The sequence below is a fragment of the Enhydra lutris genome, unplaced genomic scaffold, assembly GCF_002288905.1.
Source record: "Enhydra lutris kenyoni isolate GAN:26980312 unplaced genomic scaffold, ASM228890v2 scaffoldscaffold72, whole genome shotgun sequence".
Classification (NCBI taxonomy): domain Eukaryota; kingdom Metazoa; phylum Chordata; class Mammalia; order Carnivora; family Mustelidae; genus Enhydra; species Enhydra lutris.
This window is the reverse complement of record NW_019154156.1, coordinates 3,538,195-3,560,721: the sequence shown is the minus strand read 5'-3', so window position 1 is coordinate 3,560,721 and position 22,527 is coordinate 3,538,195. Positions and strand designations below refer to the sequence as shown.

Sequence of the window (22,527 nt, the reverse complement as noted above, 5' to 3'; positions counted from 1 at the left end):
ATGCAGTCCTATTCCAAACAGAGAGAGAAGCAAATAAAATAATCTGCAAAATCTTATATTGTCTCATGTAATCTGTTTTGTTTTTTTTTTTTAACGTAAAATAGGAGGTTTAAACTTTGTTCTCACACAGCCTCAAATTTACAAACCAAGGAAAAGATGCCTTGTGATAAATAAAATGTGACTTATTCACTAACATTCCCTAAAAGAATAATGGCTTAGGAAAAACTGCATTATTGTAGAGAAAATGTAATTTAGTAGAAATATTCTGATTGTAATACATTAAAAATTTAAAGCTGCTACATTAAAAAAAAAAGTTAAGGTGGTTTTACAGTGTGGCAATAGTGAGAATTCAAAGCTGGTTTTGTTGGTATCAAAGTCAACACAACTGAAATTAGAGGCTTCATTCAAAAAGGTTTAGGGAACTCACACATCCTCTTTCAATGAGTAAACTGGATCACTTCGGCAGTCAGCAAGAGCAAACCAGTTTTATGTACAGCTCTACCACATCCAGGAACCATTCATTTATTTAAAACAGACAAAACTCCTTTTAAAAAAGGAAGGCAAGGCAGTACGCTAAGGGAGTCTCTATGCACTTGAAGAATCAAAGGCTGTTAATTTTTAGCATATGAAACATTTGAGAAGAAATAGCCAAAAAATTAACTCTTTAGCAGCAAACTTAAAGCAACTCCTACATCTCCAACCTGTATGAGGGGTAACTAACAATGTTATAAAAGAAACGAAATAACTGAAACATTCAAACCCAAGTGTACACAATCTCTAAATATTCAACCTGAATCACAGTTTCTCTTGGTGTAACTTTTACATAAATCCTCCCAAATAGAAAATAACTAACGTAAAGAAAAGAAAGATTTACAGAATAGCTTTATCAGTGATAAAAGCTAAATCTAAAATTTAGGCGATGACACAATTATGGAGAGACTGTATGTAGTAAGTGGGACTACATAATACATTTTGTTCCTTATACTTTTCTTCTTTAGACTATATAACAAATAGCAGAGCTTAACTAGCATTATTCAGCTCTTACATGGATATAACAAAACTGCTCTATTAGAATCAAACTATCTTTTATTCAACACTTGGGGTCTTCTAGTCATGGATTTTGCTAATGGCTTGAGCAATTCAACAGAGTCTACAGGAAGAAAACTGAACCAGTAAGGATAAGGACTTGGGGTTTTATGAATATATTTCCCTCCACATAGTTTAGCAATTACTACATGGCTCTAAGGTTATACTCTTTATTTCAGGGGGGAGTTAATTTATGTAAGACCTTCAAAAATCATCACTGAAGCAAAAAATGCCAGCACATAACTTTTTTGCAAATGAGGGACTAAGGAATTTACGAGATGGCATGCTGGTCGGTGCCCTTAAAGAGCTTATTCACCTGTAAAATGTGAATAGTTTATTCACAAGTGATTCACATAATACAAACAAGATCAAATTATTTTCCCTTCTGAGACCAATGAGTCACTTTAATGTTCAAGAGAGGATATACGTCAAGCATACAAAAAGCAAGTGAAAATTAATTTAGTTGTATATTCCCACCTCAAGAGACTTTGTGACCCCCTTTACTTAATGAAGCCAATTACACTACTTGCAGGACCGAAGCTCAAACTATAAGCTCTTTCAGACTTATAAAGACCTTCTAACCTTCACTGTTAGAAATATTTTTCTGCTTTAAAAGAGGCTGCTATCCATCAACTGATCTATCCAAAGAAGATGTGGAGTGTGTGTGTGTATGTGTATCTGAATATAAGAGAATATTATTCAGCCATAAAAAAGAATGAAATCTTGCCATTCGCAACAGTGCAGATGGAGCTAGTGAGTATAATGCTAAGTGAGTAAGTCAGAGAAAGATAAATACCATCTGATTTCACTCGTATGTGGAATTTAAGAAACAAAACAAGCAAAGGGAAAAAAACGAGAGAGAGAGAGAGAGAGAGAGAGACAAAGCAAGAAACAGACTAACTACAGAGAACAAACTGATGGTTACCAAAGGGGAGAGGGGCGGAGATGGGTTGAGTAGGTGATAGGGATTAAGGAGTACCCTTGTTTTGAAGAGCACAGGGTGATGTATGGAAGTGCTGAATTACTCTATTGTACCCCAGAAACTAATATAACACTGTATGCTAACAAGCCGGAATTAAAATAAAAACATAATCAATCAATCAACTAATAAAAAAAGAGGCTGCCAATTTAAAGCATGAGTAGAATAATGCTCGGGAAACCTAAGAGTGGTGACATACTAATTTGCAAAAATTTGCTTCAGACTTCAAACTTGAAATCTAAAGAGCATGTTTCATAATGCTATTAGTGTCAACACAAATCTGAACCTAGGGCTTATATTATACTGGCAAAAGACACTATTGCTAATTAAACTTTATACTTATCTAAATATAGGGCTTACAAATGATGATTCTTGAGAGCTCACCAGTGAACATAACCTCTGAAAGTCTCCCCAAATTTTGAACAGTTGTTTTTAAAACGTCACTTTAAACGATACTCTTCTAGGATATATGCGAGGAGTACAACTTTGCAGACTCACCTTACGGCGCTGGAGTCCCCAAGTGGGAGGAGTGCTGAGGTAGTCTTGAGGAAGAGGAGAGCACCAGACAGGTATTCTAGGAAGAGGTACACAGGCACCTGAAAAGGTACACAGTGTTCTTACAGTCCTGGCTAATTTTTAACTTAAAAATGCTGAACCACCCATTTTAACTCATAAACATCAAAGACCAAATGAATAAGCTTTAGCTTCAAAAGTTTTCCCAAGAAGAATTTTTCATCCCCTCTCTGACCTTCTCCCTTACTCCTCTGGACTACAATACTTGGGGGGTGAGTTTGTTTTCTGTTTAGTTTCAATTAGCATTTTTCCGCCACTGAAAAGAGAATCTCGGTTGTTTCTGAAAAAGGTCATTTGACGGGCCCGTGGTGCTCTAGGAAAGACTGTGTGCTGCCTTTTTCTCCCGACCAAAGCTTCCGGTAATACCACAATAATTTCTTGAAAGCAGTTTAGCAATTAGACATTTGGAAAACTGCCTAAAGCCAGGGCCGAAAAGTGACGTTGAAGGAGACATCTCAGGTTTTCAGTCTTCAAAAATAAAAACAAAAAAATGCCACATTTTTCTTTGGTGAGTATAAATTATTACCACTAGCTAACCCAAGAAAGAGAGTAACTTGGCATCAGTTCTTTTGACCATTCTATTGCCTAATGCTGTGAGAATGTGAAACTCTGCCATTAGTCATAAAGAAAGCCTAAGAAAGACATCTTGGCCACAAGGCGGGAATTGATGCAATTCAGATGTCTGCCACATTCAGGCTATGCCCTTAACAGATGTTTCTGCATTTATTTATAGAAAGGTTTACTTTAGTAACAAGACCATCTTCTATCAACTATTTTTTTGCACACAAAGACACTAAACTACTTTTATTATGAATAGAAAGTTACAGAAAGTTAAAGAAAGTTACAATCCTCAACATCTTAGCTTTGAAATAATAAAAAATATCAAATTAGAAATAGTGTAGAGAGAAAGAATCCAAATGTGATGCAAGCTATCAGAAAATATCTAAATTTCAAACACAGCTGAGGATGGGGTAAGTTACTCCAAAATTTCCCTTCCATAGCTGGGCTCTCTCTGCAAGGCTACTATAATCCTGAATGGAGACACTGTCGCTCAGTCTGATTATTAGACCAACATTTCATGTAACTTAATAGGTGTATAAAACTACTATCCATTTCTGGATTATTTTTTACATAGTGTTACGGCTGCAGTGCAAAGGTGCATTAGCTCATGCTTCCAAGTTTTAAAAGAAAAAGAGGGCAGCACTCACATTAACATTCTTTCTCATGAAAACAAATAAGCTTTAAGTGAACTAGGTACCACAGCATTCCTGTTTCATCATTTTATGTCAGATGGGTTAGAGCCTTCTGGCTTCAACTAGACCTACCTATCTCCTAAAGAAGCTAAAGAAAGACACATATTTGAGGCTTATGTGTCTTGGTAAAAGAGTCTGTCCATTGAGCATGTCATCCAAAAAGCAATGAAGAGGGGGTGCCTGGGTGGCTCAGTGGGTTAAAGCCCCTGCCTTCAGCTCAGGTCATGATCCCATGGTTGTAGGATCGAGCACCGCATCCGGCTCTCTGCTCAGCGGGGAGCCTGTTTCCTCCTCTCTCTCTGCCTGCTTATCTGCCTACTTGTGATCTCTCTATCAGATAAATCTTTAAAAAAAAAAAAAAAGCAATGAAGAGTCAGCCCCACTCAGGGAGAGTTTTGGAAGATGAATTTAAAACCACGTGAGAAAAGCTATATAGACTAAGCACCCTAATTCCCACCCTTGGGCCGAGAAGCCACCTGGAATCCAGCTCTCTCTGGCAAACGGATTCTTAATTATCTAAATCAAAAATCTCGTTTTTTATCTGCCTTTTCTTCTTTATAGCCTCATCTTTCTTTTCAGTTTTGTTTTTAAAAAAAAAAATCTTTTGAACGTGGGAAGTGGGCAGTTGATAAGGAGTGTCTAAAATTGACATAATCATTATCTTCTTATCCATAAAATAAGGTTATTAATACTAGAGCCAGACATTTAAAGGCCAAAATTATTGTGCCTATTTTCTCATGCATAATTTAAAATGATACTTACATATATGCTAACATTAAAATCTCTCCTTTTTAGATTTTTATAATTACAAAATTCTGGATAAGTCAAGGTTCTCTGGAATAGGATGGGAAGTGTTCTAGTCTTGTCAGTCCTGGGAACATGCTTCGGATGCCTGTGGGAAATGTCAGAACAGACAAGAAGCAAAGGTCTCAGGCTCTTGTATTCTTGTACTCACCTCTCTAGTCTCCTGTGAGGCTTCAGTCCTCTCCCTACTGATTACTATAACCATCCTAACTATTCAACCCACTGCCCAAAACACTTAAAAAAAAATATACACACAAAAAAGAGCAAATCCTATCATTCTATGGTTTTTAAAAGAAAAAAAAAAGTTGAAACTTCTTTTGTTTTGCCTTTAACTGTAGTGACAATATTTTCTTAACCACAAATATGGATATAAGATCTAGCAGTTGTGAGGGTGGTCATGAAGACAGTAAGAAATTTGTGATTTAAACTGAGATCATCTCAGAAAATTTACAAGGTCCTGGGGCTCCACCTGAGACTCTTCACCATCCTTGCATGCCACTGTCTAAACTTCTTTCTTGTCATTCCCTTGAAGCTACCACATGACATGCCCCAGCCTCAACCCCACTGCTCAGCTCCTCAGCCTCTAGCGCTACTTCATGCTGGCATCTCATGCCCAGGTTCCACCAACTTTCTGTACTGACCAAACTCCAACTTACCCTTCAAGAGATGACTCAAATGTCTCACATTCCCTGGAAACCTTCCCTCATCCAAACTGATTCATTCCAGGAAATCTCAAGTGGCTGGCTAATAGTACTCTTGGGTACTGTTTCCTAAATCCCCACAACCCTATGATGAAGGTAAGCTATAAAAAGGGAATAATCAGAATAAAGACTAGAAAGGTAAAATAAATGGTCCAACATCATATAGCTAATAAATAAAGGAGCCAGAAATTGAACTGAGGCAAACTGACTTCAGAGCTCAGGTTCTTCAACAACTGACCTCATCATCTTCAGTACGTACCCCTGTTGTAATACTTGGTATAATTACAATGAAATATTTGCCCTTCCTTGAGGACAGAGACACTTTGCACTGCTATCTATATGCAACTGAAATGGACCAATAACCAATGTATGTTAACATGTGCAATTTGGGATAAAAGATGTAAAAATGAAAAATCTCTATACTCCAATAATTATATTACTTTTGATAAAATTAAAATTTAGGTTATCTGAACATTCACTGGACACTTGCACATATTAGATTAGACATTCTAGTTTGGTAGCCAGCCTCCAAGATAGCCCCCAAAGATCCTTAACTCCTGGTCTTTGTACCCTAGTGTATTCTCCTCCCACTATGAACACAGTTAACTTGTACAGCCAGCAGGATTATCAGGGAAATGATGTGTGACTTCCAGGCTAAGTCATAAAAGACAATGCAGCTTCTATCCTGCTCTCTGATCATTTGCTCACATTACAGATGGTCAATCGGCCCTATGGAGAGGTCCACATGGTAAGAAACAGGCCTCCTGCCAATAACCAGTTCAAATTTGCCAGGCATGTGAGCAAACTACCTTGGAAGTGGATCTTTCAGTCCTAGTCAAGCCTTCACAGAGACTACTTATAACTTGGGATGATATGTGGACTTCAAATTTTTTTTTTTAAAGATTTTATTTATTTATTTGTCAGAGACAGAGGGAGAGAGAGTGAGCGAGCACAGGCAGACAGAGTGGCAGGCAGAGGCAGAGGGAGAAGCAGGCTCCCCACCGAGCAAGGAGCCCGATGTGGGACCCGATCCCAGGACGCTGGGATCATGACCTGAGCCAAAGGCAGCCGCTTAACCAACTGAGCAACCCAGGCATCCCTGGACTTCAATTTTATGTAAGATTCTGAGCTACAGCCACCCACCTAGGACATTCCTGGATTCCTGATCCAAAGAAATTAGGTGAGATAAAACAAAACAAAACAAAACAAAACATGTATTGTTTTAAGTCCCTAGGTTCAGGGTAATGTGTTATGCAGCAATAGATAACTAATATATATCTATTGCCACATACACAGCCTTTATTTAAATCAGTTTATAAGAATGCAAATAGAAGCTACTGATACAAATGAACACAGTTATCAGGTTACTGCAATTCCTATACACAGAACCAAACCAAAATTCCTATACACGGAACCAAAAGAGTTCTTAGCTCTTTAAGAACTAAAGAGCAAGGGGCGCCTGGGTGGCTCAGTGGCTTAAGCCTCTGCCTTCGGCCCAGGTCATGATCTCAGGGTCCTGGGATCGAGACCCGCATCGGGCTCTCTGCTCAGCAGGGAGCCTGCTTCCCCCCCTCTCTCTGCCTGCCTCCCTGCCTACTTGTGATCTCTCTCTCTCTCTCTCAAATAAATAAATTAAAAAAAAAATAAAAAAAAAAGAACTAAAGAGCAAAATAAATTCCAGTTTTCAAGAAATATTGCCTTTTTCCTTTCTTTCCTTTCCTTTTTTTTTTTTTAAATAAACGAAATAAAGCATGCAAGCCCTTCATTTGCTTGTAGGTATCTCTTCGTGACTGCTGATTAATTCTTTGGTATATTCCCTTTCTCTAAACTAGGCCCACAAGCTGGATAATCAATGGACAACAGTGGCATTTTTATTACCGTAGAAATCAGAAAAGAGCTTATTGCTCTAGTTATTCAAGTCTTATAAGTCATATAAGAAAAAGTCTAAAGGTTTGGAGGAATTACTCTTTCCTCTGTGACTTCAAGATGCCTGAAAAGTTAAAAGAGCACATTTTTTTTTTTATGAGAAAGAGAAAATCCCTCTAAATATTCAACTATAAATAAATATTCAACTATAAATAGAATGCAACAGCACATTTTCATAAGTGATATCTCTTTGTATACACAAAATAAATTAAGATCATAAATATTATGCAAATTTGAAATTCTCCTGAATTTTTAGTTCTTCTAATAAAAGGTAGGAACATTCAAAGTTTTTTTTTTTTTTGACACCAAAACTCACAGCCATCCTACATCTGTGAATATGATTCAGTTGTACTAAATATGCAATACTAGTAAAAAAGGTATCTTAGGTTTTACATATTCCACATAAAATGTTAAAACAATAAAATGATTACAGAAATAATAAAGGTAGAAATAAATCCATTATTAATGGATATTAGCTGTTATTAGTTTGAAAAGCTAAGGGCAATGATAATAACAAAAAATAATTATTTATATAATAACCATTTACCAAATCCTTAATATATTTAAAATATAGTAGGAATTATAAATGTGAATAAGATATGGGTTTCTTTCCAGTAATTCTGCAATATTTGTGTGACATAACTAATGTGTAGTAATAGTAATACCAAGTGAATATTTTGGAAGCACCAAAAAGACCTGAAAAAAAGCTACAGTAGAGTTCATATTCTGGTGGATATTCAGGAGGCCTTTGTGAAATAAGCTATTATATCTCCATATGACTGCAAATTTTTTGAGCCTTTTCATGTTAATATGTTGAAATTCCCATTATATAGATGACAAACCTGAGGCTTAGAAAGATTAGGTGACCTGATCTGAACCAAGTTCTTGCCTTTTAAAGAAGTTATAGCAGATACTTGGAAAGTAAGTGCCAGGCAACACCTTACGCATCATTAGAAGCTATCCACTACTCTGTGAAGGTAAATCCTGACAGTCCCCATTTTGCAGATGAAGACACGAAGATCTCAGAAAGATTCAGTACCTTTCCAGGATCACATGGTTAGTAAAAGGTACAGCCCTGATTTGAACTCAGGAGTACCTGATTCGAAAGATCCTGCTTTTTTCTACCAGACTTCCATCGCAGGTTAGTTCATATAACCCACGCTGCTTCTCCTAAGTGTTCACATTCTTGACTGCACCTCCCCCTTCTGGCCTAATCAACTGATCCATAGCGACTGACAGCAATTCTGCTGCCAGAACTGAAATGCATCCTTATCAGTCTGATTTGTTATTAAATGTCACACAGGCAATCAGAAGAGTAACAAAGGAGAAGGATAAGACAAAGGATATGATCAATTATTTTTTAAATAGCCAAACAATCATCTTTGTTTAGACAAGTCTGAAAAACACATTCCATAAACTTTGCTAGACAAGTTATCCACGGGTTCCTTGGATAGGGTCTTCTTCCCCTAGCTAACACTTAACCCACACATCAGAGTTGTTTTCAGGGCAACTGCAGAGTTTGGTAAGCATTCATTAAATACTTTAGGTATTTTTATGGAATATCTATCACTCCAATTTGAGCTGCCCTAAAAAACCATGGTTAAGTGCATATAGGTTAAAGAACAAACATAACCGTGTTAATAGACACTATGTCTCCCTGTAGAACACAGCTCAGACAAATATGACACTGGGACATATTAAACGGTTACATTAAGCAAGCACTTAAAAAGAAACAGCATGATTGTGGCGTGGTCCAGTGATTTGGCCAGCACACATGGCCCAGCGTTTAAGAGAAAACATAAAACTGATGAAAATGTTAGAAGGGAAAAAGACTTGAAGAACAGAAGAGGAAGTGGGCTCCTTCCACAAAGCTGTCTTTACTGTTGCTTAGAAAGTACAAGGCTCTTTTGGAGGCACAGTGATTTTTTTTTCAGAAGAATTTAGGTGGAGCAGGTATACCCGTTAAAGAGCTGCTTTCTAAGACCAGCAAAAATTCAAATATAGTTAACTGGTCTTTGATTTAAATGAACTAAAGGTTAATGACACCGGTGAAGCTGTGGCCAGTCCTTCAGCAGAAAGTTCCTCTAAACATACTGAAAGGAATGGAGATTTCCAGAATGTTTTGTGTTATTTGTTAGACCCACTCCCCCACTGCTCCATGGAATCCTGTCTCATTTCTTCTTTATACTCCCAGCACCTCACAGAATCTGGCACACTCACTGAATGAGAATGGGAGGAGGGCCAGCAGGAGGGGCTTGATAAAGCAGGAATTTGACATGCTATTTCCTGAGGGGGCATGCAGACAGCCAGCTGATACAAATTTCTCTTTTCCTTCTACACCTACAAGGATGGATTTGTTGGGAGGTAGGAGGACTATTTTTTAAATGAAAGAAAAAGAATTAATTAAAAAGCAAACTGGTGGCTTTGTTTTTTGTATTAACACAAATGAAATACCAAATATTGATTTTAGTCACTCCCACCACTCCTGGAAATTTTTTTGAATACCACAGATTTCTCTAGTTAACATCTTATCAGATTTGATCATCCAGTTTTTTGTTTTTTGTTTTTTTTTTTTAAGATTTTACTTGTTTATTTGACAGAGAGAGATCACAAGCGGTCAGAGGCAGGCGGGAGTTGGTGAGGGCCCCCCCCCCACCCCCGACACCCCGAGCAGGCTCCCTGCTGAGCAGAGAGCCAGATGCGGGGCTGGATCACAAGACCCTGAGATCATGACCTGAGCCAAAGGCAGAGGCTTAGCCCACTGAGCCACCCAGGTGTGCCAATCATCCAGCTTTATTTCTGTCAATTTACCATCTGCTCAATACTGCTACCAGATAACAAGAAAAATCCCAAGATTGCTTTTAAAGACCTCACAGTTCTGATCAGAAGGTTGTCCACAGAGATGTTTTAAACTTTCTCCTGTTTTTCTTCTGTTGGTCTCAGAACTCATTTTTAAAAACCCTACCATAAGGAAGCGTATTTTCAAACGTGATGGATTCATTTTAAAATTAACACTAATTAATTTGAAGTGACAATGATTTTCATTCTCCTTTTAAAATAGTTGATAGAAAATTTTTAGCATATTTAAAAAAACAAAGACAAAACACATAGAGCGTAAGGAATACCCTGCTATTGAAATTGACGATTATTATGTAACATTTCAGCATGCTCAAATATGTTTTAAACAATTATCAAATTTCATAAATTGAACTGTTTCATAATGTATGTTAATTTTGAACAAATGTTTTCACTTCAGTTCAAAGAAGAGCATAAGCAATAAGGCTGCCTTAAGTTGAAGAAAAGAATATCTTTATGTTTAAATGCTATTTAAGCCAGGCACTCGTTAATTATTTACCTATTTCTGAGACCTTATCATTTCCTGCCTTAGTGCCTTAAGGAAGGGAAGTCCTTGGATCATTTCTGGAATTATAGTCTCCACAGGTTTGGTATCTTCTTTTCCCTTGCTGAGACATTATAATACTGACTGCAGTGCTCAATTTGGCTCCAAGTTAATAAAAACTAAGTTACAAGGCAAGACTGCATGACATAGTTGCCATAATGTATCATGGATTTTGGTCAGCTCATACCACATTCCAGTTCATACCATTCACTGTCAAGCAATGACTCTAAAAATCAAGAGTCCACTCCTGACCCAAGACACAGGAAAAACAGCAGAAACATATAAGAGCCAGTGTGTAAGGATAAATAAAGGAGAAAACAGGATAAAAAAGGGAAAATGATTAAGCAAACAGAAGTGGCAGAAAAGGAGGGGGGAGAAATAAATAGGAACTTGGTCAGGGTTCTGAAAAGCCAATAACTAAGGGAAATAATAGGTCAGATGTGAGGGAAACACACGGAGGAAGTGAATAGAAGTCCAATGCCTGCATGATTCAGAGACAAACTGGGTTAAGAGGAGCAGTCAGCAGATGTGCTAACAGAAGAGGCAAGCAGTGCTGACATGATATGGAAGCTAGCAACAGCCTACACATCACAGGCTTCCAAAGGCACTTGGAACCCATAGTCTCAATGGTCCAGCCAACCCAATAAAATGTGAGGTCATCCACACTGAAGTCAAGGCTCCAAGGAGAAAAGTGACCTTGCACTCCACACGTTCTGGAGGTAGTGCAGCAAACACCCTAAGCTGAGCTCTGCTATAATGCGCATTTGGGACACTCATAACCTCCCTGAGCCTCAATTCCTTATCTGTACAGCAAAGCTCATGGGGATAAGTGCACCTGCTATATCTTGTAATAAATTCCTCATAATCAACATCTCTATGCCCCGGAAGATGAAGAATCCTAGAAGATGATGAACTGATGAATGTAAATCCTCAAGACCACTCCACGTCTGGGTGGGGCAGAACCCAACTTAGGATGCTGGGGAAACCAGAGCGGACATAACCATCTCATCTCCTTAAGACTGAGGGCAAGTGAGGTGCCCGGGTGGCTCAGTGGATTAAGCCTCTGCCTTTGGTTCAGGTCATAATCCCAGGGTCCTGGAATTGAGCCCCGCATCAGGCTCTCTGCTCAGCAGGGAGCCTGCTTCCCCCTCTCTCTCTGCCTGCCTCTCTGCCTATTTATGATTTCTCTCTCTCTCTCTAATAAATAAATAAATCTTAAAAAAAAAAATCTACCCTTTGGGGTGCCTGGGTGGCTCAGTGGGTTAAAGTCTCTGCCTTCGGCTCAGGTCATGATCCCAGGGTCCTGGGATCGAGCCCCACATTGGGCTCTTGGCTTAGCAGGGAGCCTGCCTCCCTCCTCTGCCTGCCTCTCTGCCTACCTGTGATCTCTGTCAAATAAATAAATAAAATCTTTAAAAAAAAAAAAAAAGACTGAGGGCAGTCTCTGCTACAGGGTCAGAGAGACCAGGAGAATTGCTTGCTATACCTACATTCAGGGAAAAAAATTCTCTAAACACTTCATTTTATACCACCTTCTATGTGCTAAGCCACTGTTTTAAATACTTCATGCATATTAATTCATTACTGCTCATAACAATCCCACGAAATAAGAATTTCCTCATTTCCTGATAAGGCAAATAGCTTACAACCCACCTCACCCTGCTAGCAAATGGCAGATTCTGTATATGAATCTGGCCCTGTTTACTGGAGCCTATGCTCTTACACAATCCATAACACTGTCTCTGGCCAGGACTCTGCACCTTGTTTTCCTGACAGGATGGCCTTCTCTCCTTCAAATACTGATTTCAGCCACCCCTCTCTGAGTTTCACATCCATAAGATGGAGATAAGACCACTTCTTTCCCAATGGGATAGAATATTCTTATATCACAATGCCTAATAAACCATAAAAAAGATGCTCTATATCATATATCAGTAGGGAAATGCAAATTAAAATGAGATACCACCACACACCTATTAGAATACCCAAAATCTGTAACACTGAGTATACCAAATGGAACAGGAACTCTCATTCACTGCAAGTGAAAATGCAAAATGATACAGTCACTTCGGAAGACAGTTTGGTGTGCAATAAACATACTCCTTCCATAGGATCCAGTGATTGTACACGTTGATATTTATCCAAAGGAGCTGAGAACTTATGTTCACAGAAACTTGCACGTGGATGTCTACAGCAACTTTATTTATAACTCCCCAAACTTGGAACCAAATTAAGATGCCCTTCTGTAGGTGAATATATGAACGGCGGTACATCCAGACAATGGAGTATTATTCAGAGCTAAAAATGAGCTATCAACCATGAAAAGACATGGAGTTAAGATGAATGCACATGACTAAGTGAAAGAGAAGCCAATCTGAAGAGGCTACATACTGTATGATTCCAACCAGATGACATTCATTCAAGAAAAGGCAAAACTATGGAGACAGTAAGTGGTTGCCATGGGTTGAAAGAGAGGAAGGAATGAATAGGCAGAACATGGAGAATTTTTAGGGCAGTGCAAATCTATACTCTAATGGTGGATACATATCATTGTACATTTACCCAAACACATAGAATGTACAACACCAAAAGTTAATGGTAGTGTAAACTATGGACTGGGTGATAATGATATGTCAATGTAGGTTCATTAATTGTAACAAATGTACTACTCTGGTGGAAAATGCTGATAATGGGGAAGGCTATGCCCGTGTCGGGTATATGGAAAATCTCAGTAACTTCCTCTTCGTTTTGCTGCAAACCTAAGACTGCTCTAAAGAGATAAAGTCTTAAAAAAAAAAATGCCTAACAATAGCTGGCACATTGCAGATCATCAGTAATTGCTAATTTATACCTTTACATCAAGTGATCATTACCTAGATAAAGGCTACCATATGCCCAGCCTTCCATGTCTACGTCCGACTAAGGCCCTGGTCAGACAAAATGGCTCCCTGCATAGCCAAAGACAGAGCAATGCTAGGACTGAGTCTGCCTTTCCTCCAAAAGGTACCAAACAAAATTACCCATATGTATCTCTCTTTGATGGATACGACCAAATTTAAAGATGTCTTCATGAGCTATGAAAAGCACAGGGCTTGTTTGAACCCAGCAATGAAAAGAGCCCATTCCTGAGCTGTTATCTGGTATATTACGACAGGTAACATAAGGCCTAGCATTATAATGCTATAACTTATAAGTTATAGCATTTGATTGAAAAAAAAAAAAAAACATTTAGCACACTACACAACAACTGTAGCAATTTTTTAGAACTCATTTCTGCATGGTGCAACATTAGTGCAGCCCTAAGACTTAACAGAGCGGAGTTCACTTCCCACATATACTAGCCAATAGGCCTGGGAAACCAAAACTGCCCCATGCTCAAAATCCACATGCTCTGCATCTGAAAAATTAAAGGCTCAAGACCAGGGTCATATCATCACCCTGGACATTTTCCTCTGGGCATATTCCAATTTGTTAATGTCCATGAAATTTGGCACCCAAAACTAAAAATGACTTTCTAAAGATGGTCAGATCAGCTTTAAAGATTTATCACCTGTGTTGATTCTGCCCTGGCTTTTTTTTTATATTAAATTATTTCCATTAAATGCTGAAGAGATATAAAGGATAAAGAATTACAAGAGAATTCTAGTTGTGCCCACAGCTAGTTTTATGGAAAAAAAAATTACTAGTATCTCTGAAGCTCCTTTTGACTCTTCCTAACCCACTCCCTCATGCCCCACTTAGAAGTTAAAACTCCCCTAGATTCTGTGCTTACTCTTGCCTTTAGAAAAATAATCTTTTTTTTTTTTAGATTATTTATTTATTTATTTAACAGAGAGATATCACAAGTAGGCAGAGAGGCAGGTGCAGAGAGAGAGAGGAGGAAGCAGGCTTCTTGCCGAGCAGAGAGCCCGATGCGGGATTCGATCCCAGGACCCTGAGATCATGACCTGAGCCGAAGGCAGCGGCCCAACCCACTGAGCCACCCAGGCGCCCCGAAAAATAATCATTTATACCGAAATGATATACTATTTGGTTTGCCCAAATTTCTGAACTTGATATAAATGGAATCATACCACATATAATCTTTTTCTATTCAATATTGTGTTGCTGCTTGGATGGGTGCTCTATTCATTTTCAAAGCTGCAGAAAGAGTTCCCATGCACAGGTATGGGCTCAGGCTGGCTGTCTCCAGACAGCACACACTTTGATGGAGTGGTGTCTATGATGTATTTACTGGTGGTTCATCACGTTCAGTCATCACCTTAGTGCTACAGTAAGCCACTGTATGTATAAAGCACACCATGGTTACGTTTTCTACAACTGATGTTTTTTTCCAGGGTTTATGGGGTGGGCCACATAAAGTACTCTGAACACTGGTGGATATATGCTGGGTTGTAGGGTATGTGTATTTTCAACTGTATTAATTGAAATCAGTTTTCTTCAAAACTGTGCTCATGACCTACTATGCTTTATAAAATTTCCTGGGTTGGATTCAACTTTTGTTTTTAAATGAAAAAGAGAAAATCAGAAAGGAAAAATTATAGAGAACATTACATTTAGGAGGATACAATCAATTTCCTAAAAGTCTGGCTTAAATTATATACAGCTATCATATGTATACACACATCAATAAATGAGTTTTTTACTGTGGGTCCGGCAGAAAGCTCAGTGTCCTCCAGTTCAAGAATTCTTTCTTTGGCTAGGTCTAATTTACCATTTAGCCTGCAGGCTGATTTTTTTTTTTTTTAAGATTTTATTTATTTATTTGTCAGAGAGATAGCGAGAGCACAGGCAGGCAGAGTGACAAGCAGAGGCAGAGGGAGAAGCAGGCTCCCCGCAGAGCAAGGAGCCGGATATGGGACTCAATCCCAGGATGCTGGGGTCATGACCTGAGCCAAAGGCAGCCACTTAACTGACTGGGCCACCCAGGCATCCCCGTGCTGATTTTTAAAATCCAATTATACATTTATTTTCTCAAAGCTCTCTTTGGTTTTTTCAGACCTCCTTTGTCATTTTTATATTCGCTTGCTATTCACTCACATTTTTAACATTCCCATTTCCTTAAAACAAAGTTACTTTACATTTTCTGTCTGATAACTATATTTGAGATCACTCCATGTCTAATTCTGTTATCTAATCATGATGTTCTGTTTACTTGTCTGTTTTATAATTTTGACCATAAGTTAAAATTTCCAGCAACTCTATTTTTTGAACTCTTTTGAGGCCTGGGTTGAAGAAAGATTTCCCCAGAAGGAATCTGCACTTGGTTCTGCCTTGAGCTACTATGCAAAAACCACTTTACAACTATACATTGTCTTTTTGAACTACCTAGGTTGGTCTAAATTAGGACTGCAAACCTCCATGAATGTTAGTTATTGGTTATGGAATATTAGAGAGACAGTTTTCCTTATAGTTTCTGGGGATTGGGAAGAGATCCAGGAAAGTTAGTTCTAGTTTAATGGTACACTATGGAAGTAACCTTTAGGGGATCCCAGACTGATATGGAGACATCTATTAAACTTTTTTTCCCCTAACACAGGCTTTGGGTTTTGGAGAGAGCAACAAGAGACCAAGTAAATCAAAGCTGGTACTTGCTGGATTCAACAAGTGTTCTCATATTGGCCATCTCACTCATCTCACTGAGGTCTCGCTTTCATTTTCCGGCGCATGTTTCCCCCTCATCATTTTTAAAGGCACATTTATATAACTTATCTAGCGTTTTTATTTTAGTTTGTGGTAGAAGAGTGGTTTAATGTATCTAGTCTCACACCCACCAGAAATGAAAGGTCGCGTTAACCTTTTAAGAGGCCATTACCTGGGGCGCCTGGGGGGCTCAGTGGGTTAAAGCCTCTGCCTTCGGCTCAGGTCATGATCCCGGGGTCCTGGGATCGAGCCCCGCATCTGGCTCTCTGCTCAGCAGGGAGCCTGCTTCCTCCTCTCTCTCTGCCTGCTTCTCTGCATACTTGTGATCTCTGTCTGTCAAATAAATAAATAAATAAATAAATCTTTAAAAAAAAAAAAAAAAAAAAAAGAGGCCATTACCTTGGGGCGCCTGGGTGGCTCAGTGGGTTAAGCCTCTGCCTTCGGCTCAGGTCATGATTCCAGAGTCCTGGGATCGAGCCCCACATCCAACTCCCTGCTCAGCAGGGAGCCTGCCTCCCTCCCTCTCTCTCTGTCTCTGCCTGCCTCTGCCTACGTGTGTTCTCTGTCAAATAAATAAATAAAATCTTAAAAAAAAAGAGGCCATTACCTCCTGTTCTTTTCATATGAGCTATGTTGAGATAAGTTTCCTCATTCCTGTACTTGTGTAACTGCTATTATTTTCAATCTAACTGTGGAAATTCATATTCTGACCCATTAAATTTAGTCTTTTTATGGTTCACCCATTGTTTGAAGCCATTAAAATCATTCTGAATTCTCAGTCTGTCATTTTTAGATTTAACCTGTATCTTCAAACTTTTTCATTCACAAACTTGATTAACGTGCCTTCTATATTTTTATTCCAAGTTGAAAAATATGTGGAACATGATATCCCTCATATATATTTATTACTAAAATATAATTTCTGAAAAAAACTGATATATCAGAAAAGTAGCACCCAGTATGTTCGATTTCACACAATAAAAGATATTTGCCTGGAAATGTGCTTTTATAAAATCAAGGTTTTATTACCTTTACCTAAGTGTCATTTAAGAATGATTATGGATAATTTTTAGTATAGACCCTTGAAATGGGGATGGCTATGCCTCCCTCACATACCACAAATTAAATTTAATACAGATATAAGAGTAGGTTAAAGTTAACAAAAAGGATGGCTTCAAAAACGATGATACAGAAATAATCAATCATAGTTTAAATGTTGCTGACAAGTAAAACCATGACAGCAATAGCAAAGATCCTTCAGGGAGGGCTGAGAGAGTCACACTGAGGTGAAGACTGGTTTAGCCTTTGCTTTGGTGATTAATTTTACAAGAAGTAACAAGGTCATTCAGTATACCAGGTCTTTTCCACCTCTACAAGAAAAGGATCAGCAACTAAAAATCATATTAACATTATATAAGGTAACCATATAATTTATCATCATGGACAAAAGGTCCTTTTGTTATGCCAGAACAACAGGACTGATCTAGTAAACTGGGACATATGTCACCCTAGCAATGTAACTCTTTCTTCTTTTAATAAAGCAACTGCCTCAGTATCTCCTTAAACTGCTCATAAAAAGTGCACATGCACTGCCAATTTTCTACTGGGCAAAATTTAAATTTATGGGATAATATGCTAATAAGGTCCTTCAAAACCTCCCTCCCAAATGCTATGTTTAATATACTGATGGTTAAAACAGTCAGTTTGATATCCTTAATTCTTAAAATGAAAGTTTTAAAAGAATTTAAGTTATTTAAAAAATTCACTGAACTGTAATATCTTGTTGCATGAATTTTTTTAAAAATTAGCTTAAATTTAAACTCCTGAAATGAGACTATCTCAACAATCTGACATCTACATCCCCTATGATGAAAAAGTTAAAATTAGAGCATTTCTAACTACTGTCCTTGCCTCAGCTAGGCCTGCTCAGGTAGCCAAAATTCTTTCTCACAGGCCTAAGAACTTAGTGCTACCCCCACCCTACCGTCACCAACTAACAAGAAGACATAATACAATTTAAAGCACAAATCCACCTTCCACTATATGTTCTATTGGGCCAACATGGTGTTTTGATATTTTGAACAGGCTGGAAATCACCCCCTAATATCCAGATATATGGCTTCTCTGAAAAAACCTGAAGATAAGCCAAACCCTGGTCCACCCACATTCTCTAAAGACAGTAATCAGGTTGAGCTGAGTGGGGACCACCCCATTTAGGTGGGGTACATATAAATACACACACACACACACACATACACACACACACACACACACACACACACACTGGCTTGCCACAGTTGCAACCACTCATCCTTTCTACCAAACCTACCTCACCTCTTAATGCCATCTGCCTGACTGCTATAATGAGTTTGCAAACCCTGCCATAAGGCATGTAAAGAAAGAGATAACCCACATACACTGAAGGCTAACATATTCAAGACAAGAGCATTATATACCCAAGCCTCAGGGGTTGTAGAACAAGAACGTGCAATTCCCAGTGGGTCAGTCGGCTGACTGATTCATCTGTCTGATTTTTTTTTTTTTTCTCACTTCCATGCCATTCCTCATCTTTGCTTTTTCTCCTATTGGCCTCATTCTTCTTAGACGAGGTCTTCCACTACATGCTCAATTAAATTTCTGCAAACTTATTTTCTCATTGGTAAAATGAGCAAATTTACCTTGCAGAATTGGAAGATTAAACAAGTATGTGGGTAAAGGACTGAGCACAGCCCTGTACCTATAATATTCACTCAGTTCATGAATCTTTTTTTTTCTGCAGTATTTATTTTATTTTTATTAACATATAATGTATTATTTGCCCCAGGGGTACAGGTCTGTGAATAATCAGGCTTACACATTTCACAGCACTCACCACAGCACATACCCTCCCCCATATCCATAACCCAATCACCCTCTCCCTACCCCCTGACCCCCCAGCAACCCTCAGTTTGTTTTGTGAGATTAAGAGTCTCTTATGGTTTGTCTTCTTCCTGATCCCATCTTGTTTCATTTTTTCCTTCCCAAAACCCCCCGTCCTGCCTCTCAAATTCTTCATATCAGAGATCATACGCTAACTGTCTCTCTGACTGACTTATTTCGCTCAGCATAATACCCTCTAGTTCCACCCACGTCGTTGCAAATGACAAGATTTCATTTCTTTTGCTGGCTGCATAGCATTCCATTGTATATATACACTACTTCTTCTTTATCCATTCATCGTGTTGATGTCCATCTAGGTTCTTTCCATAGTTTGGCTATTTTGGATATTGCTGCTATAAACATCTGGGTGCATGTGCCCCTTCGGATCCCTACATTTCCAACTTTAGGGTAAATACCCAGTACTGCAATTGCTGGTTCAAAGGGTAGCTCTATTTTTTTGAGGAAACTCCATGATGTTTTCCAGAGCGGCTGTACCAGCATCCATTACCACCAACAGTGAAAAAGGGTTCCCCTTTCTCCGCATCCTCGCCAACATCTGCCTTTTCCTGACTGGTTAATTTTAGCCATTCTGACTGGTGTGAGGTGGTATCTCACTGTGGTTTTGATTTGTATTTCCCTGATGGTGAGTGATGTTGAGCACTTCTTCATCTGTCCATTGGCCATCTGGATGTCTTCTTTGCAGAAATGTCTGTTCATGTCTTCTGCCCATTTCTTTTTTTTCCTTTATTTTAAAAAAGATTTTATTTATTTGACAGAGAGAGAGAGAGAGAGAGAGAGAAAGTGAAAGAGGAAACATGAGCAGGAGGAGTAGAAGAGGGAGAAGCAGGTTTCCTGCTGAGCAGAGAGCCCAACATGGGGCTCGATCCCAGGACCCTGGGATCATGACCTGAGCTGAAGGCCAGGTGCTCCCATTTCTTGATTGGATAATTTGTTCTGCGGGGGTTGAGTTTGCTAACTTCTTTATAGATTTTGGATACTAGGCAAATATATTCTCCCATTCTGTCACTTGTCTTTCAGTTTTGTTGACTGTTTCCTTTGATGTGCAAAAGCTTTTGATCTTGATGAAGTCCTAACAGTTCATTTTTGCCCTTGCTTCCCTTGCCTTTGGCAATGTTTCTAGGAAGAAGCTGATGTGGCTGAGGTCAAAGAGGTTGCTGCCTGTATGCTCCTTAAGGATTTTGATGGGTTCCTTTCTCACATTGCGGTCTGTCATCCATTTTGAGTCTATTTGTGTGTGGTGTAAGGAAATGGTCCAGTTTCATTCTACTGCATGTGGCTGTCCCAATTTTCCCAACACCATTTGTTGAAGAGACTGTTTTTTTTTTCCCCATTGGACATTCTTTCCTGCTTTGTCAAAGATTAGTTGACAATAGAGTTGAGGGTCTATTTCTGGGCTCTCTATTTTGATCCATTGATCTATGTGTATGTTTTTGTGCCAATTCCACACTGTCCTGATGATTACAGCTTTGTAATAGAGCTTGAAGTCTGGAATTGTAATGCCACCAACTTTGGCTTTATCAACATTCCTCTGTCTATTCGGGGTCTTTTCTGGTACCATATAAATTTTAGGATTATTTGTTCCATTTCTTTGAAAGAAATTGATTTTGATAGGGATTGCATTAAACATGTAGATTGCTTTAGCTACCATAGACATTTTCACAATATTTGTTCTTCCAATCCATGAGCATGGAATGTTTTTCCATTTCTTTATATCTTCCTCAATTTCATTCATGAGTACTTTATAGTTTTCTGAGTATAGATTTTTTGCGTCTTTGTTTAGGTTTATTCCTAGGAATCTTATGGCTTTGGGAGCAACTGTAAATGGGATTGACTCCTGAATTTCTCTTTCTTCTTTCTTGCTGTTGGTGTATAGAAATGCAACTGGTTTCTGTGCATTGTTTTTATATCCTGACACTTTACTGAATTCCTGTATGAGTTCTAGCAGTTTTGGAGTGGAGTTCTTTGGGTTTCCACATTAAGTATCATATCATCTGCAATGAGTGAGAGTTTGACTTCTACTTTGCCAATTCAGATGCCTTTTATTTCTTTTTGTTGACTGATTGCTGAGGCTAGGACTTCTAGTACTATGTTGAATAGCAGTGGTAATAGTAGACATCCCTGCCATGTTCCTGACCTTAGGGACAGCTTTTCCCCATTGAGAATGATTTTTGCTGTGGGTTTTTCATAGATTGGCTTTGATGATACTGAGGTATGAACCCTCTATCCCTACATTTTGAAGAGTTTTGATCAAGAAAGGATGCTGTACTTTGTCAAATGCTTTTTCAGCATCTTTTGAGAGTATCATGTGGTTTTTGTTCTTTTACTAATGTATTGTATCACACTGACGGATTTGCAGATGTTGAACCAAACTTGTAGCCCAGGAATAAATCCCACCTGGTTGTGGTGAATAATCCTTTTACTGTACTGCGGGATCCTATTGGCTAGCATTTTGGTGAGAATTTTTGCATCCGTGTTCATCAAGGATATTGGTCTGTAATTCTCCTTTTAGATGGGGTCTTTGGTATGGAGATCAAGGTACTGCTGGCCTCATAAAATGAGTTTGGAAGTTTTCCTTCCATTTCTATTTTTGGAACAGTTTCAGGAGAATAGGTATTAATTCTTCATTAAATGTTTGGAAAAACTCCCCTGAGAAGCCGTCTGGCCCTGGGCTCCTGTTTGTTGGGAGATTTTTGATGAGTCTCAATCTCCTTACTGGTTATGGGTCTCTTCAGGTTTTCTATGTCGTTCTGGTTCAGTTTTGGTAGTTTATATGTCTCTAGGAATGGATCCATTTCTTCCAGGTTATAAAATTTGCCAGCATATAGTTGCTCATAATATGTTCTTATAATTGTTTGTCTTTCTTTGATGTTGGTTGTGATCTCTCCTCTTTCATTCATGATTTTATTTATTTGGGTCCTTTCTCTTTTCATTTTGATAAGTCTGGCCAAGGGTTTATCAATCTTATTAATTCTTTCAATGAAGCAGCTCGTAGTTTCATTGATTTGTTCTACTGTTCTTTTGGTTTCTATTTCATTGATTTCTGCTCTGATCTTTATGACTTCTCTTCTGCTGGGTTTAGGCTTTCTTTGCTGTTCTTTCTCCAGCTCCTTTAGGTGTAGGGCTAGGCTGTGTACTTGAGACCTTTCTTATTTCTTGAGAAAGGCTTGTATCACTATACACTTTCTTCTTAGGACCGCCTTTGCCATGTCCCAAAAATTTTGA

The 22,527-nt window shown here is 38.5% G+C and overlaps 1 protein-coding gene across 3 annotated transcripts in view; it reads right to left on the bottom strand.

The window, feature by feature from the left end:
* LOC111159967 (Ras association domain family member 8) overlaps window positions 1-22,527 on the bottom strand; it is a 129,222-nt gene that overhangs the window by 79,669 nt on the left and 27,026 nt on the right. Inside the window, exons 1-2 of one of the 3 annotated variants that reach the window (XM_022522686.1) lie at window positions 16,538-16,552; window positions 2,564-2,661 (exon numbers count right to left, since the gene is read on the bottom strand). The exons of 1 other annotated variant lie outside the window; for it this stretch is intronic. The gene's annotated coding sequence lies outside the window, so the exon portion shown is untranslated. Of the gene's footprint in view, window positions 1-2,563; window positions 2,662-16,537; window positions 16,553-22,527 lie in introns of those variants that run through there. One more of the 3 variants, XM_022522685.1, reaches the window with a different exon arrangement.